The sequence below is a fragment of the Hevea brasiliensis genome, chromosome 4 (genome assembly GCF_030052815.1).
Source record: "Hevea brasiliensis isolate MT/VB/25A 57/8 chromosome 4, ASM3005281v1, whole genome shotgun sequence".
Lineage (NCBI taxonomy): Eukaryota > Viridiplantae > Streptophyta > Magnoliopsida > Malpighiales > Euphorbiaceae > Hevea > Hevea brasiliensis.
In genome coordinates, this window is record NC_079496.1 from 5,984,228 (window position 1) to 5,997,312 (window position 13,085).

General features: G+C 34.2%; 1 non-coding gene across 1 annotated transcript; it reads right to left on the reverse strand.

Moving 5' to 3' along the window:
- Positions 1–11,522: 11,522 nt before the first annotated feature.
- LOC131179710 (small nucleolar RNA R71) lies at positions 11,523–11,630 on the reverse strand. The gene has a single exon (XR_009148597.1). It is a non-coding gene; the product is annotated as a small nucleolar RNA R71 (small nucleolar RNA).
- Positions 11,631–13,085: the final 1,455 nt, after the last annotated feature.

Here is a 13,085-nt window from a genome sequence, read left to right on the forward strand (position 1 = left end):
TTAGTCCCTCAAAAACACCATTTTTCCTACAAAACAAAGTAAAATTACAAATTAATCCAAAATTGGCAATTATGAAAAACTATTTAAATAACTAATGAAATTAGCTAAAAGTGACTAATAATCAAATAAAATGGCTATGAAATTAAATTTAAATGACTATGCAAAATGTATGTATCAAATACTCCCAAACTCAAGTTTTTGCTTGTCCTCAAGCAAACTTTAAAATATAATGCAATTTTTAGGGGTGCCTTGTCCAAAGAGCTATGAAAATCACTTATTAAAGTAACTTAACATACATTTAGCCATACTAACAATCCATATACCCATCCTTCAAAAATGCAAAGAATTTAATGCTTATCCAAACTTTCACTGCTTAGCCATCAAGTCAAATATCATCCAAAATTCCCAAACCAACCAATCAAAAGAGAGAGTCATGCTCAAAAGGAATTCTAGAACAATCAATAGTCAAAGTGTCTCTATATAGAATGATGGAATTGAATGAATGAATGGATAATTTTCCAATTCCATAGGCAAATTCCCTACTCCTATCTCTACTAATGTAGCAAATACTATCAAGAGATCAAAGGTCTTTTTAGGGATGTAATGGGGACATGGGGTTTAAAATGAGGCTAAGAAGAAAAAGGGGAAAAAGGATTCAAAGCATGAGAATATTTTCAATCTTGCAAACATAAGGTACACTTCTTATTTTATTATTTTTTTTCTTTTATATATATATATATATATATATGTATATATATGGAGGAGAGAAATACACAATGAGGATTGTCAAGTGCTATCATATTTTACAAAATACATAAAAATGGAGGGACACTTTGATACTTTAAACTTGTATCTTATATTTTCTCTTGATGATTGTCCCTAAAATTGCCACCCCCAAACTCATTTTCTTTAATTACTTTGGATGGATTTCTTTCAATTTGAATGACAACAGTGAAAAACACATATACTAACACTTTTACAAGATGACAAGCATTTCTTCTCCCCTTCATTAATACATACATATATATATATATATTTTTTTTTTTCTTTTTTCTCTTTTTTTTTTATATCAGAGTATAAAGTGTACCTAATAGTCAATTATCCTCATGAAAAGGGTCGGAGTGTTTGGTTCATTGGTTAGGTAGCAATAAGGGTTTCAGGAAAAATTAGGAATAAAAAGGCTCAAAGGGGTTTGCAAGGGTTGATTTTAATTAGGAAAAAGGCCAAAGGTTTAAAATGAGAAGGTTTAAATCAAAGTATGCCTAATCATCTCTCTTTTCAAGTATAAGCTAGTATTTCGCCTTGAAAGGTTTAGAAAATTTGTTCTAGGATTGGTGAGACATCATTTGACTACCTTATATCCAATAACTCCCTCTAAACACTCCAATCTCTAAAGGACTAGTTGGGTGGCTTTTTGGCTAAGAAGATATAGGCAAGGGATAAACACTTCGAAACTTTGCACCTCTTAGGAAACTTTCAATCCACAAACCCAACTAAAGGTAAGTCAAATCACTCTCATAGGCAACTTTTCAATACTCAAAGGGCTTGGCAAAAATTTTATTTTATAAAGGCATGATTCCTAAAAAAAAAAAATTGAGCAATACATTAACTAAATAAAACAAATCTATTTGTAATATCTATATGGTATGATTCCTAGATAATGTGTAATGTATGTATATATGTACAATATAATGTATGCAATCTAATTACAATGTTTGTGTATGCTAATGAAATGGAATGAAATGTTTTTTTTTTTTATACTATTTCCTATATTAAAATGTGAAAACTTTTTGCAAAAATCAAAATTAAAGCATTGATGCATACCCCCATGAAGGAACGGAAGCGTGAAAAACACAAGTTTATACCATTGATTCAAAAATTTTCACCTAGGGTCACATGCATCATGCAAGATTTATTTTTATCTATTTGATTTCAATGATAAACAATATATTAAAACTCTTTTAATATGTTTTTGGATCTGTATTTGCCATTTAAGATTTTAAAATTAATCAGATTAATTTTAGAACCCTAGATTAAATCAAGAACGATTACACTAACCTCTTGATGCAATCGCAAATGTTCCGCCTTTGAGATTCGTCTTCAGGACACCAAATGTTGTCCCTCTAGCTTGTCCACATCAAGAACACCTATGGCAGCCCTTGAACAGCTTCTAAAGCCTTTTCTATTAATTAGAAATTCAAGTTCTGCCTTTTAAGAGATTAGAGATGTAAACAGGACACTAGAAACAATTTCTAGTGTTCTTAATTCAAGAGATTGATGGCTAATCTCTTTGAATTGATGGGAGATGAAGAAGAATAGAGGGAGGGCTGCAAAATGGCATGACCAAGGAGTGTGGCTGCTGATTATGTTTTATTTTCTTATAACAACACTTAAATAGCTAGGTTAACACATTAAACCCTTGCCACATGTCACCCTTTGATTAGCTTTAGGTTTAAGTGACCCAATCACATTGTGCCAAGTGTCAAACCTATATGTAATCTTGATTTTAATCATCTTACATGATTAAAAAACATTTGGCAAGCTTATGTGTTATGCCATGTGTCACCATCTCATGGTGCCACGTGTCACACTGCAAAATGACCAAAATGCCCCTGTGTCTTAATTTTGAGTTCTCAACCCAAAATAATTATTTTTCTTCTTCTAATTAATTTATATCAAATATAAATTAATTAATTAATCTCTATTAATTAATTTCTCATTAATTAAATTCATATTTAAACACTTTAAATATAAATTTAACTTATATTATACATCCAATAATCTAGATTTGGTTTTAAGTCATACTAGGGACTTTGCAAACTAATTGCAAACCAAACCTATTTAATTAATCAATTAAACTCTTTAATTAATTAATTAAATCATATTTAATTAGGTGATAACTTGTGTATGTGTGTGACTTACTAGGCTCATCACTAATTGGCAATGAGACATGATATCAACTCTTAATATCATCAGAACTCTTTCTTACCATAAATGATTTCTCTAAATCATTTTATGAACCTCATAGACCATGGTTAACACCTAGCATAGCATGCCATGGCCACCCAATTAGTAATAAGGTTTACCTTAAATGAACCTATAATCATATGTTACTGTAACGCCCTCACCGTAGGTAGTCCGTACATTTTACTGTTCCGACGACTAATGTCTGTTCGGACAATCAGGATGTCTGGAACTACAGTTAAACTATAGTGAGGAGACATAAATTAATGAAATAAATATTAAAAAAATATAGGAAAAATCTTGAGAAAAATAAATTAAAGTTTAGAGAATTTATAAATTGGTATAAAATAATAAAAATAATCTGATGAGCACCATGAAAGGCATTTTGGTCATTTTACCCCTAGAGGTGAATTTTGACTTAAATGTCAAATTAAAATTAGGAAATAAAATAATTAACATAAATTAAATTTATGAATTTGAATTTGGAAAATGAGAAGAGAAAGAAGAAGAAAAGAAAAGAAAAGAAAAGGAAAGAAAAGAAAAGAAAGGAAATAGACTTATGGCATTTAAAAAAAAAAATAAATAAATAAAGTACAATAATTATAGAATATATATATTCTATAATTATTGTACTTTATTTATTATTATTATTTTTTTAAATGCCATAAGTCTATTTCCTTTCTTTTCTTTTCTTTTCTTCTTCTTTATATATATATATATATATATATAAGACACAAGAGAGAAAAATTCACCAACTACAAGTCTTCTTTATTTCCTCTTCTCTCTCTCATTGCCGTCTCCCTTAGTCTCTCCCTCCCCACCATTGTTATCAAGCTTAAAGCTTGATTTCCCAAGCTTTCACTCCCCAAAACCCATGGTCCCCTTCATTAAAAATTTAGCCCACATCATAAGGAAGCTCTAGGTACCCATAGGGAGAAGGAAAGTTGAAGTTTTGGGAAAATTTTCAAGTTAGGTCATAAGAGGTTAGTGCTTTTCTCCCTTCCTTCTTCTTTTAATACTTGAAAGTGACTTGAGATAAGTGGAAATTTCAAGAAATTAACAAGAAATTTATGAACCCATGATGTCCCCAAATTTTGGCAGCCATGAAATGTGTTGGGCTTTATTGTGTTCAAATAATGTAAATGAGTTTAGAGATGATGATTGATATGATTATATGTATGAAAAGTGAAAAAGGATTGAATTGATTGAGTTTGAAACTTGGAAATTAGGGTTTGTGTACATGACTTGGAGATTTTGTGTAAATGCTTGAAATTTGACCTAATTAGGATGAGATTGTTGCTTATAGAAGTGTAATACATGCAAATTGAAGTAAGAAAGTTGGAGGAGATTGAGTTTTGGAAGTGTCAATTTTCTGCAGGTTGTGTTTGTTGAGGGCAGTGTACATTTTAGGCCATAAATGAAATTGTGTGACCCCAATTGGTATGAGGCCAATTGGAGGTGAAACTAGACCCAAAATAGCCCATATTCTATGAAGAAACCATGCCCAAATTCTGTCCAAAACTTGAGCTAAATACTATCCAAATTCGGATTTCCCTGCACCCAACCCAGAAAATGACCAAATGAACAGTACGTGTTCATTTGGTCATAACTCTCTCTATACTGGTCCAAATGACCTAAAATTTTACCCATGGAAAGTTTAGACATAGGGCTACACTTTTCATGAGGACCACTTAACCCAGTTTTGCATTTAACCAAATCAAATTGTTAGCACAAGTTGAGTCACTAAAACTGCCAACCCAGAAATTGTCCAAAATATTGTTCCTTTGGTATGCTTGACCAGTTTTGGCAAAAATGCCATAACTTGGTCTCCAAAGCTGCAAATTGAGTGAAACTAGTGCCAAAAGTTTTATAAGACATAGCACAACAATTTTTATGTTTTGACCAAGCTCTAGAAACCATTGCATCCTAGGGAAAATATTAGCTAAAGTTAGGAATTGAAATCTAGAAAATGTTAAGTTGAACCCAGAATGCCATTTGATACCTGTGTGTTCATTTGGCCATAACTCTCACTAGGAAATTCCATTTGAGATGTGCCAATATGATCTGGAAACATGATACTTAGGGCTACAACATTGATTTAGACACCTTTTCCAAATTCTAAGTGTAAAGACCCTAAAAAGAGGGTCAAACATACTACCCTGAAGTTAGTTTTTGCCTTTATAGGACTGAGAGTCTAGGTTAATACATTGACCATAACTCACTATACCAAGCTTGAAAAATTATGAAATTGTACCTAGGAGTCCCTAAGACATAGAGGAACATATCTTGTGAAGGAACCTAAGTCTAAAAATGACCATAAAATGATCAAATGACTGGTTCAATTTTATTGACCAGGAATTGTAAATTCTGGACAGCTTAGAGGCAAAGGGACCAGTTATGGTATTTTGACCATAACTTGAGTTCTATAACTCCAAATTCAGTGATTCAAAAACTGAAATTCAAGTTTAAACATAGAGGAGCAATTGTTATGAAGAAAGTGTGACTAAATAGACATCCTAACCTAGTCAAATTCCTAGATAAAGATAATACATCAACATGAACCTAAAGAAAGGTTCATGGGAAAAATGCTATATAGGATAATTAAAATACTCATAAGGAAAAAAAATTTAATATTAAAAATGATATGAATATGTAAATTAGGACTAATGTCCTATTAATATGAAATTTATGGTACCAATGAACAGTACTAGAAAATAATAATAGTGAATAGTGCTAAATTAATTAAAAATATTTAATTGCCCATAGTATACCTAGATTTATTTATTTAGTTGGATAAATTGGTATACCAATTAGGGACTACAGATAGCAGTACTGCCTACCGAGAAAATCATGAACTGACAATATATGTCTGGTATGATTGTTCTACAGGCTATATGCCTACTTACTGGCCATTGTGCCTACTTTATTTCTGGCTTTACAAGCCTGACAACGGGTCTCGTTCCCGACAGCTGGCCTCGTGCCTGACAGATGTATATAGGGTAGACATATGGCTGTCTAACCCGTATACTCCCGTGTATCCAGCTTTTATAATTTGTTATAGGTTTCTTGGGCATTGATAATAATTAATTAATACTGAATATACAATAAGTAAACAGGAAAGATCCCAATAATGTTAATTGTTTCCAAAGAGAAATAAAAATGTAAAAGACCCAAAAATTATGATTTGCATATATTAATTCAATTATTTAATTTTTGATATTATAAATTATGCACCACTAAGCGTTATGCTTAGCGCGTTGGTTTTCCATCGCGTGAGGTATCAAGATCGTGACCGCCACAGTGAGTATTCGACGAGTTCAGGCGGATCGCGCCACCGACTAGAGTCACCTCACCAGCCTTTTATATTTTGGTAGGGCCCATGTATAGACTAGTATTTTGGTTCATTATGTTTATTCATGATGTATTTCATTTTGGACCTGTAATTAAACTTTGAGATTGAAATGAAAACTTGTAATTTATTATCTATGAATTTCTATATGAATGCGATAGATGATACTTCATTTTTAGATCTCATAAATAATTGTAAATGATATGATAAAAGAGAATATGATATGGAAATGTGTGAAATGAATATGAACATGTTAACACGTGATAGTGGAACCCGCCAGATGCTAATAAAACAGAGGAGGATCTGTCCGGGTCTCCACAGAAATAAGGTATATATATAAAAAAAAAAATTCTACACATAAATTACCTGATTTAAATGACATTAAAATTTACAATAGACATGACAAGACAAGATAGGGTGCTCCGGCACCGAATGTGGCACTTCTTGCTCGACTATACAATAGACGGGTAAGGGGCGTCACATTTAGTGGTATCAGAGCAGAGGTTTAGGCGGTCCTAGACCTAGATAGATAGAAAGAAATAGTTGCATCACATGCATGGGCCTTTAGATAGAGTCGAGGTGACACTAATGTAGATTTGTTCTTTATCTGTTTTCTAGGATCGATGGCATCTGATCCTTCAGAGCACGAACCTCCGAGACCAATAGAGGAGGAAGTAGAGAATCACGCACCTGCTCCTAGTCGGAGGAGAAGTAGTAGTAGAGCAGAACCATCGTTGGGTACTTTAGTAAGGACACAGCAGGCCTTCCTAGAGTAAATGACTCAATTACTCCGTCAGGTCACTGGAGCTATGCCACCACCTCCCCAGCTAGTATATAGGACCCCAGTAGAGAGAGTTAGAAATGATGAGCAGTTTAGGAGAGACAGGCAGTGCAAGAGAGGGTCTGGACCTGGCCAGTCCAGCGCAGCTGCTACAGAGAGCAAGAGACCCAGGGGGTCTCAGGGTTAGATTCAGAGCAGAGAACAGAGGCAGAGGTTCCGATTTATCCCGCGGAGAGGAGGTCAGATGAGTGTATCAATTGACAATTCTGTGGATCCTATAGCACGGAGATCAACCCTAATGACAGCTTGTACACATTGTAGGAAGAACCACAGAGGAAAGTGTAGATTGCTAACGGGTGGATGTTTTAGATGTGGGTCCATAGAGCATTTTTTTTTGAGAGATTGCCCACGGAGGAGTGCTCCCACAGCTCCACCACAGACTCAGAAGTCAGCCCCGACAGTATAGAGGGGTAGAAGACCGATGAGACCAGAGATAGCTGATACATCACAGAGAGTTTCTAAGACTATAGAACACCCCGAGGCTGAAGTAGCATCCCGCGTGTACGCTATGGCTCGAGAAGAGCCAAATCCGGTAGACGTGATCAGAGGTACATTTCCTAATTATAATACCTTTAAGTATGTTTTTATAGACCCTAACTATGTTCACCCCTATATATGCATTGTACCTCCTGTTGAAAGAGGATATCGATAGATGGGTCAGAAGATGACATACTTGTCACCAACCCTTTAGGTCACCAGGTGATTGTAGATTATCAACCGAAAAGGATCGTGTTAAAGATAATAGATGGAAATGAGAAGGAGGCTGTATATGAGATGAAAGAAGATGAGTACAGAACTGGTTGAAAAAAAAAAAGAGTTAGTTTATTGGGATATACCGTAGTAACTATGCAATGCTCTTGATGTTTGTCTTTGTAAGTCAGATTCTGATCTGGATATGGAACTATTGTGTAGAGCTATGTATTTTCAATAGTAAATCGAGATAAGGATAAGATTGTAGAATAAGGATTAATAAGGCAGACCAAAAAAAAAAAGTAAAGTATTATAACACAAAAAGGTGAAAAGACAAGGAGATAGCGGTCCCTCGAATAATTACACTGTGTAAATTTCGAGGACGAAATTTTATTTAGAGGGAAAGAATTGTAATGCCCTCACCGTAGGTAGTCCGTATATTTTACTGTTCCGATGACTAATGTCTGTTCGGACAATCAGGATGTCTGGAACTACAGTTAAACTATAGTGAGGAGACATAAATTAATGAAATAAATATTAAAAAAATATAGGAAAAATCTTGAGGAAAATAAATTAAAGTTTAGAGAATTTATAAATTGGTATAAAATAATAAAAATAATCCGATGAGCACCATGAAAGGCATTTTGGTCATTTTACCCCTAGAGGTGAATTTTGACTTAAATGTCAAATTAAAATTAGGAAATAAAATAATTAACATAAATTAAATTTATGAATTTGAATTTGGAAAATGAGAAGAGAAAGAAGAAGAAAAGAAAAGAAAAGAAAAGGAAAGAAAAGAAAAGAAAGGAAATAGACTTATGGCATTTAAAATAAATAAATAAATAAATAAAGTACAATAATTATAGAATATATATATATATATATATATAAGACACAAGAGACAAAAATTCACCAACCACAAGTCTTCTTCATTTCCTCTTCTCTCTCTCCTTGCCGTCTCCCTTAGTCTCTCCCTCCCCACCATTGTTATCAAGCTTAAAGCTTGATTTCCCAAGCTTTCACTCCCCAAAACCCATGGTCCCCTTCATTAAAAATTTAGCCCACATCATAAGGAAGCTCTAGGTACCCATAGGGAGAAGGAAAGTTGAAGTTTTGGGAAAATTTTCAAGTTAGGTCACAAGAGGTTAGTGCTTTTCTCCCTTCCTTCTTCTTTTAATACTTGAAAGTGACTTGAGATAAGTGGAAATTTCAAGAAATTAACAAGAAATTCATGAACCCATGATGTCCCTAAATTTTGGCAGCCATGAAATGTGTTGGGCTTTATTGTGTTCAAATAATGTAAATGAGTTTAGAGATGATGATTGATATGTGATGCATACATTTTGCATAATCATTTAGGTTTAATTTCATAGCCATTTTATTTGATTATTAGTCACATTTAGCTAATTTCATTAGTTATTTAGTTAGTTTTTCATAATTGTCAATTTTGGATTAATTTATAATTTTTACTTTGTTTTGTAGGAAAAATGGTGTGTTTGAAGGACTGAAAAGAAATTTTGCCATTGAGGAGTGACTTCTACAGCCAAAGATGTCAAAAACAAGTTTTCAAGTGGAAATATGCATTGACAAAATTGCGCATAACTTGCCGCATAAGCTATGCAGATCCGCAAAAGGAGAAGAAACACTGTTCCAACACCTACCGAATTGTGCATAAGGAGAGTGCATAGCTTATGCAGATTCACGCCTCCCTTATGCAATCTCACGGAAATGTGCATAACCTATGCGCCAAGTCATGCAGTTTTGCATAAGTGAACCAAAAACAGCCAAAAACTGCATAAGGGACTGCATAACTTATGCAGTCCACTTATGCAGTCCCACAAAGATTTCATTAATGAGCTGGCAGAAGATTCCCTCAGAAAATCCCTCCTAAAACACACCATTTTAGGGCTCCATGCCAGAAAATGCTATAAATAGCCCCATTTCCCATTTTAGAGAGGGAGGAAGTAAGTAGAGGAAGAAAAGGAATAGGGGAGGCAGCAGCTGAAGAGTCACAATCATCTCCCACTCCATTTCCAACCAGATTTGGAGATTTCTTTCTTTTCTTACATTTTTCCTACATTTCTAGTGTTTAGTTTCTTGTTTCTTAGCTTAGATTAAAGCTTTATTTCCTTATAAACTCAGAATTTCTTGTAAACATTATGGATAGTGAGTAGTTTTACTTTGATTCTGGAGTAAGGGATGTAATATTTAGTTATTTTTGTGGATTTGAACTGGGTTAGTCCCAATTTAATGAATTTATGAGGTTTAATCCATTTCTTGTGTGCTTATTCACATGCTTAATGAAGGGCCCCATTAAGTTATGTTCTTAATCCTTGGTTGAAGCACCGAAAGGAGAAAACCAAGTGATAGTTAATCAAGAAATTGGACTTAATTAACTTAGATCTAGAAATAGACTAAGGGTTAAGAGGGTTTTAATAGATTGATTAAAGAACCTAATGGGTCTTGGTTAATTTTAACTCCATGAAAGTAGGATTAAGTTAATTAAGGCACTCTTTGTCTCACTCGAAAAAGTTTTCAAAGGATTTTAGAATTAATCTCCTTTAAACCCATAAATTTCATGGATTGGGCTAGCTAGGGAAAATCCCAAAATGACTTAAATATGAACCCTTAACTCCAGAATCGTCTTTCATCAATTATTGCTTGGAATTTTACTTTTGAGTGTTTAGTTTAATCTCATTTTATTAATTTTCATTATTATCAATTTCTTTATTTTGTGAATTATTAAATTAGTCATTGTTTGAATTTAGTTTTGCATTTTCATACCTTATGCTTCAATTTCCTAAATTTCTTTTATTAATTTGATTAAAATACAATTTTAACATATTTTATTTTACATCAAAAATTCAATCATTAACACAACTCCTCGTGGAAACGATATCTTTTTCTATACTACTTAAACGACCCGTGCACTTGCGGTTGGGACACATTAAGTTTTTGGCGCCGTTGCCGGGGAGTTGTTTGTTTAATATTGAATTCTTGATTATTTTAGTTGTTTATAGTTTTATCTTTGTTATCTTTTCATTTTGTGTTTGTTTTTTTTAGGTACTCTTAATCTTTTATGAGAAGAGCTAGAAGCACAAGTGATACATCCATATTATTTAATACTGAAATTGAGAAGTTTTGTAAAGCCAACAAGAAAGAAACCAGAAAAAGAAAAGAAGCATTGAGAGAAACTGAATTAGAAGCAGACATGGCTGATGAAAGAATCAGAATTGGTGGAGGTAATGTTGGAAATGATCGAAATAATGAAAATGCAACTCATGGTGAAGAAGTTGTAAATGCTAATGTGCCTAAGGGAAGTATGATGGATCACGTATTTCCTCATTTTGATGATTTAAGAGAGAGTATAGCAAGACCAAGAATTGATGCAAATAGTTATAAGATGGATTTTGGAGTACTACAAATGATTCAGAATTCTCAATTTGGAGGTCATCCTTCAGAAAATCCTCATACTCATCTTAAGAAGTTTGTTATGATCTGTGACATGCAAAAGCAACCAGGAGTGTCTGATGATGCAGCAAGGCTAAAATTGTTTCCATTCTCTTTGAAAGATAGAGCATTGGATTGGCTTGATTCTTTACCTCACAACTCAATTACAAATTGGGAGCAGCTCACTGATGCATTTCTTGCCCAATACTTTCCACCTGGAAAAACTCAAGAGTTGAGGAATCAAATGATTGCTTTTAGACCAAGAGAAGATGAGACTCTTTATGAGTCATGGATGAGATGGAAGGAGTTGGAGAGACAATGTCCACATCATGCCATTCCTAAATGGATGATAAACCAGAATTTTTACACAAATGTCACTCTTGCTATCAGAGGAATCATTGATGCTCAAACTGGAGGGGAATTCATCATTAAGCATGAAGATGAAGCTTATGAGTTGTTAGAGAAAATAGCAAAGAATACTCATCTTTGGAGTAGTCCAAGAGGACCAGCTCCAACTCAAAAGAGGCAAGCTGCTGGAATGTATGAGCTTGATCCATTCAACATGATCAATGCCAAATTTGATGCACTCACTAATGTCCTTGCTAAGAAAATGGAGGATTTAAGTATGCTAGTCAGTTCATCATCAGGCTCTGGGAATTCTCAACAAGTTACTTATGTAGAAGGAACAATGAGCTGTGGAGTAGATTATCCTTCATATGCTTGGAAGAATCATCCAAATTTTTCATGGGGGAATCAGCAAACTCAAGCTTTAACTCAGAACTTTCCACCACAACAACAAGGGCATCAATACCAACAACCTTGGCAACCACCACCTAGTTTTCAGCAAAAGAATGCAAATCCTGCACCTCTACCAAAACAGCAAGAACAAAGTTCCATCACAGAGGCTTTATTACAACAAATTCTTGCTAATCAAACTAAGCGTGATGAAGAGATGAGAGAGATGAAAGCAAGGCTGGAACAAATGCAAACACATAATAGGATGCTGGAAAATCAGATTGCACAACAAGCACGCTCATCAAGTACCAAATCTATGGGGAAACTTCCTAGTCAAACAGAAAATCCAAGGGAGCAATGTCATGCCATCACACTGAGGAGTGGTAAAATAGTGCATAATGAGAAGAGTGAAAAAGTTGAAAAGAGAGAAAATGAGGAAGATTTTGAGGGAGATGAAAAACAAAAGAGTGAAAAAGGGAGTGCAAGAAAAGGTAAAGAGGAGGTTGGAGAGAAAGAAGAGAAATATATACCTCCAGAGCCTTACAAGCCATAGCTTCCCTTTCCACAGAGATTTCAAAAAGCCAAGCTTGATAAGCAATTTGGGAAGTTCTTAGAGGTTTTAAAGAAGCTATATATAGATGTGCCTTTTATTGATGCTCTTTCCCAAATGCCTTCTTATGCTAAGTTTTTGAAAGAAATTCTTTCAAACAAAAGAAGACTTGAAGATTATGAGACTGTAGCCTTAACTGAGGAATGCAGTGCTATCCTCCAAAGGAAACTTCCTCCAAAGCTCAAGGATCCAGGGAGTTTTTCAATTCCATGCCACATTGGGGAATCATGTTCTATAAAAGCTTTATGTGATTTAGGGGCTAGTGTAAGCCTTATGCCCCTCTCCATCTATGAGAAGCTCAACATGGGAGATCTTAAGCCAACCCACATTTCTCTTCAGTTAGCTGATAGATCAATCAAGTATCCTGAAGGGATTTTAGAGAATGTGCCTCTGAAGGTTGGGAAATTCTATATACCTGTTGACTTTGTCATCTTGGACATGGAAGA